Below are 6,142 nucleotides of genomic sequence, written 5' to 3' on the forward strand. Positions count from 1 at the left end.
CCCTCTTGGAGAAGACACCCTCCGTCAGTCGAGGGGGTCGGCCGACGATTTTATTCAGCTGAGGGGAGCCCTGGCAACAATTTAGGAAAGATGTGTGTAATCTCGAAAGGCTCGAGATATGATGCAGATTTTCTAAAGCGTTGCTGGGGCTCCTCCTCAGAGGAATAAAATCGTTTGTCAGTCGCCAAAGCAAAATCTCCAGAGGGGCACCCACACATCAATTGACAATGTTGCCAAACACAGTCAGCTGGCTTTGCCCGTGTACCAAACGGGTAGTCCGTGCTAAATATTGTAAGGGTCCGTCAAGAATTTGTGGAAAAAACAAAACAAAACGGCAGCCACGAGGATTCTGATACAGATATTTTTGCCCGGAGGTTTCTCTGACTTGTGTTTTCGTTGTCCACCATGCATTGCGAGATCTGGAAAAGACCCGCCCGGAAGTGACAAGGTTGCTTCAAGACAAGCAGACAAACAAATATCTTCAACATCTCTCGACAGGACAAAGCCCCCAACAACGCTGCCCTTGAGCGGGCTGAGATCCTCAGAGTGCACGGACATCTTCCCAAAGCAAAGATGCATGTGCTGACTTGGATGTGTCGTGTGAATGTAAGGCTGCCAAACAACCACCAAGGGACCTCCGCATGGTGGACTGGCTCCAAGAAAGAGCACCGCAGGCAGACTCCAACTACGCTACAAATAAGTCTTCAGAAGAGACATCAAGACTCTAGGCATCAGTCCAGGAGAGAAGGAAACTGGAGTCAGACAGTGCGAAAAGGCCTCTCCAAGTTTGGAGAGACCCTTTCCCGAAGACAGTCAGAGGCAAAACAGACGTGAATGAAGGCCTAAACTCTGACAAAGAGACCTACATCAGACTTCGTCAGTGTAAGTTGTGGAACAGAGCTTCATTCAAGCTATAAATGACTCTACGCTGAAACAACATTAAAAAGACGGCTCTGTCAGGCTCTGCCGAGGTCCGTCGTAGTTTGTCGAAATCCAGCGGATTCTCTCGGAGATATGATAGGTTACAATGTTACATCGAACTGTATTTCATTCAATCGCCTCGGGTGTAAACGTATTTCGTATAATAATGACGCGATTAGCGATACTGATTCTATGTACTTCTATATTAAATCTACATCCTAATAGCCTGAGTTTTTGGTCCGGTAAGTGTTTAGTGATATACTGTATATATATATATATATACATATATATATATATATATATATATATATATATATATATATATATATATATATATATATATATATTGTGTGTGTGTGTGTGTGTGTGTGTTGGAACATTGTGACAAGTTGATGAAGGTGGAAAAAGAAATCACGGGTCTAGTTCTGAGTATTTTAGTTTATCCTCTGAAGAAGCATAGAGCGAAACCGGTCTGGAATAAACTCAAAAACTCGGAACTAGACCCGTGACTTCTTTTTCCACCTTCATATATATATATATATATATATATATATATATATATATATACATATATATATATGTGCGTGCGTGCGTGCGTGCGTGCATGCGTGTGTGTTTGTGTGTGAGTGTGTGTGTGTGTGTGTATTTACCTTGTATTTTACGGGACGAGAGCTATGCTCGTAATGACCCGTTTTCGTATCTCTCCACATTCAGTTTATCCTTTAATCGTGTATAGTTCTGTCATTCACTGTTCCTCCGTTCAGTTTGTTCCAGACATCAATCACTCTTTAATCGTGCATAGTTCTGTCATTCACTGTTCCTCCGTTCAGTTTGTTCCAGACATCAATCACTCTGTATGGGAAGCTAATATCCATCCCTTTTATAATACTGAAAATGGTCTACAAATCGCCTCTTTCTCTTTTCTGTTCCAGTGTTGACAGATGTAATTTCTCCAATCTTTGTTCGTATGTCAGATTTGACAGTGTAAGTGCCATTTTTGTTGCTGCTCTTTGGATTCTTTCTAATTTTCTTATGTTCTTCTTTGTGCTAGGTGCCCACAGTATTGCAGCATATTCTAGTTTAGGGCTTATCAGTGTAACAACTATTTTTTTTTTACCATCTACTGATCTATGTAGTCGAAGGCCACTTTCATTGATCTCAATAAGTTATAAGTCTCTCCGAATAATTTATTGACATGTTTATCAGGTGTGCGTGCGTGCGTGTGTGTGTGATTCACCTTGGTCTTTGGATCACGTGTTGGACTCGTGATCGACAGCTATTTCCCTACCGGAAGAGAGCTATGGGTAATGCTATGAACTTACAAGCACACACACACACAACTTCCCGCCCCCGAGAGTTGGAGTAACGACAAGAAAGCGCAGTGATACTGAAATAATTTTAGCCCTGGGCAGGATTCGAACCAGGTACCGCCGGTACCGCCATACTGACAGCCTGGGACTTTACCAACCGCGCCACCGAGTCGTGTGTGTATGTGTGTGTGTGTGCGTGCGTGCGTGCGTGTGTGTGTGTGTGTGTGTGTGTGTGTGCCAGTTTTTCATAAGATCTTCAATGTTTCTATAAAGTCTCCCTTGAACCTCTGCTGTTTTGGATAGTGACTGTATCTATTCTTTCAGCGTTTTTTTTTTTCTTCTTTTTTAACTAAAAGTCTTATTTCAACTTCTTAGTGAGCTTCTGCTGGCCCTCAAAAACCTCTTGAAGGCGAGGGCTTTATTTGTACCGAATAAAATCGTCTGGCTTTAAGCAGAACAAAATCATTGAAGTCAAAACTCCCGTCATTGTCATTCATTTGAGGTCAACAGTATTGTCTCTCAGCCCCCTTGGCTTTATAATGGCAGTCACGAGGTAATTCTGTTATGTTATTGATTGAACGTGGCACCGATTCTCGACTTGATCCATATCATGGGCGTGAAAGTTTGTTTGTTTGCTTGTTTTGAAACAACGCTGCCACTTCCCGGCGGGTTTTTCCCAGGCTTGGCAGGCAAGTCCACATCAACCTCGCAATGTATGGACTTAGAAAACCCGAGTCACAGAGCCAACGGGGTAATTTCTGTCGGCCATCCTCGCGGGGTCCACTTATTATTACTTTTTTATTTATTTATTATTGTTATTATTTTCTGTCACAATTTCTCGACAGATCCTTACAAAATCTGGCACAGAGGGTAAAGTACCCGTTTGGTACACGGGCAACGCCAACTGTCTGTGCAAGTAAACATTGTCCAGTGATGGTCGGGCGCCCCCCTGGATATTTTGCTTTGCCGACTGACAAACGATTTTATTCCTCTGAGGAGGAGCCCCAGCAACGCTTTAGAAAATCTGCATCATATCTCGAGCCTTTCGAGATTACACACATATTTCCTGAATTGTTGCCGGGGCTCCCCTCAGCTGAATAAAATCGTCGGCCGACCCCCTCGACTGACGGAGGTGTCTTCTACAGTTCGTCATCGCCCTCCTGTGCGGGAGCTGAACTCGAGGAACATTCCCTTGAGGGTTAATCATCAACCAACTGATGTCGGCTGAGGTTCCTTCCCGAAAACCTTTTCGGGTTTCTTGACGATCGCTTTGGCGATCAGGAACCTTCAAGGTCCACAGGGGGTTCGCTCCGTCCAACTCTTGCCTCTTCTTGGAGGTGGACCATTGTTGCTTGTTCCTGTAGAGACACCCCGACTGTCGGAAAACGTGGCCGAAAAGCGGAGTGAGTGCCCACGGACACAAACATTGTTAACACAGATAGGGTCGGTAATGAATGAGAAAATGTGATCGTCCGTTTGTTTGGAAAATTTATGTGTATGTTGGTGTGTATATGTATATGTATATATATATATATTATATATATATATATATATATATATATATATATATACATATATATTTATACAATATATACATATATATGTATATATATCATATATATTTATATATATATATATATATATATATATATATATATGTGTGTGTGTGTGTGTGTGTGTGTGTGTGTGTGTGTGTGTGTGTGTGTGTGTGTGTGTGTGTCGGCAATCTCCGCCATTGTATGTATATATATATATATATATATATATATATATATATATATATATATATATATATATATATATGTGTGTGTGTGTGTGTGTGTGTGTACATATAGAGATGTACACACAAAATACACACTGTATTTACACACACACAGACACACACATATATATATACATACATATATATATATGTATATATATATATATACATGTATATTTATGTGTGTATATATATATACATTTATATATATATACGTATATATATATATACATGTATATATAGCGTTCGTATACTTCCAATTGCACTATCATAGTGGAGATGGGTTGAACGCAAAAAATTCATATATGTGTATGTAACTCGAGCATACAAATATATAGATAAGAAATAATGCGCTGAACTTATATCTCTCTTGATAGCCTAGTTGGAAAGTCACTGTCGCACTTGTCATGAGGATGCCGGGTTCGAGTCCTGGGCAGTACTATATTTCAATTTCAGCATGCTGGCCTTTGATGGCTTAGAATTAAAGTGCATTGTGGTTGTTAAAATGTATCTCTAATCACTGGGACCCATTCAGTGTTGTACAAATACTTTCCAGCGTTCGTATACTTTCAATTGTACTATCATAGTGGAGATGGGTTGAACGCAAAAAATTCATATATGTGTATGTAACTAGAGCATACAAATATATATAAGAGATAATGCGCTGAACTTATATCTCTCTTTATAGCCTAGTTGGAAAGTCACTGTCGCACTTACATGAGGATGCCGGGTTCGAGTCCTGGACAGTACCATACATACATATACCAAGGCTTCTTCCCCCTTACAAGGGAGGTAGCCAAAAAGGAAAAGGCATAAAATCATTCCCACCCATTCCATCCCTGAATACACTCCACACCCCTCCACCCTCCCTCTTATCTTAGCACCTCCTTGATGACGGGTCATCCCTGCACCTTGTCCACTGCCCTGGGTCAGAAGCAGTGTCGCAAGACACAGCACATCTACAGCAAGGCCGCTTCATTTAATCGGCGACTCCCCCTCTCCATCCACCCATTACATAAAAGGAGAAGACGGGGAGAAATCCCTTCGGGCTGCGTCAAATTTTGCTCACACATACTACCTCACCCCCCATCTCCCCGCCCATTCCGCCTCATGCATCACAACATCATCCATATACAACCATTCTCCATTCACCCCTGTCTTCTGTCCTCTCCCGTCTTTCCTCAACAGTTATTCCCCTCTTCCCCAAAGCCCCCTTCACCCCATCCATCCACCTCATCCTAGGACGCCCCCTCATGTTCACTCCCTCCACATCTGCCTTCCATACCTCTTTTACTAGTCTTTCTTCACTCATTCTTTCCATGTGTTCAAACCATCCTAATATTCTTTCATCAACCCTATCTCCCAGCTCCTTTTCCACCCCTGTTCTCCTCCTCACCTCCTCATTTCTCACTCTATCTAGCCTAGTAACCCCCACCAAACTTCTCAGACACCTCATCTCAAACACATTCAAACTCCTCTCTTCCTCTCTTATGTTCCATGTTTCTGCTCCATACAGTGCTGTTGGCACAATCACTCCTTCATACAGTCTCCTCTTAGCATCCATTCCCAAATTTCTATTCCTCAATACACTTTTTAAACCACCAAGGCACTTACTTGCTTCTCTCAATCTACATTCTACCTCCACCTTCACTCCACCTTTTCCTGCCACATTTGCACCCAAGTATATTTTTATCAAGGTCCTCCAGTTGCTCTCCCTTAATGTTCACTTCCAGATTACTGCCACTTTCACCCCTTGTACATCTCATCACCTTACTTTTACCCACATTTATCTTCAGCTTTCTTCTATCACACACTCTCCCAAACTCTGTCACCAGCTTCCTCAATCCCTCCTCCGATCCTGCCACAAGCGCAGTGTCGTCCGCAAACAACAGCTGGCTCACCTCCCACTTTTCTCCATTTTCTTTAACCATCTCCAATCCCTGACCCACTACCCTTGCATTTACCTCTCGCAATACACCATCCATGTATAAGTTGAGCAGCCAGGGCGACATAACGCATCCCTGACGAAGTCCCACCTTTACCTCGAACCACTCACTCTCTTCATTTCTAATCCTGACACAAGCTCTACTACTCTCATAAAAACTCTTGACAGCTCCCAGAAGCTTTCCTCCTATCCCGTATATCTGCA

The sequence above is a fragment of the Oratosquilla oratoria genome, unplaced genomic scaffold, assembly GCF_046742065.1.
Source record: "Oratosquilla oratoria isolate Oo_2021 unplaced genomic scaffold, ASM4674206v1 SCAFFOLD153, whole genome shotgun sequence".
Taxonomy (NCBI): Eukaryota; Metazoa; Arthropoda; class Malacostraca; order Stomatopoda; family Squillidae; genus Oratosquilla; species Oratosquilla oratoria.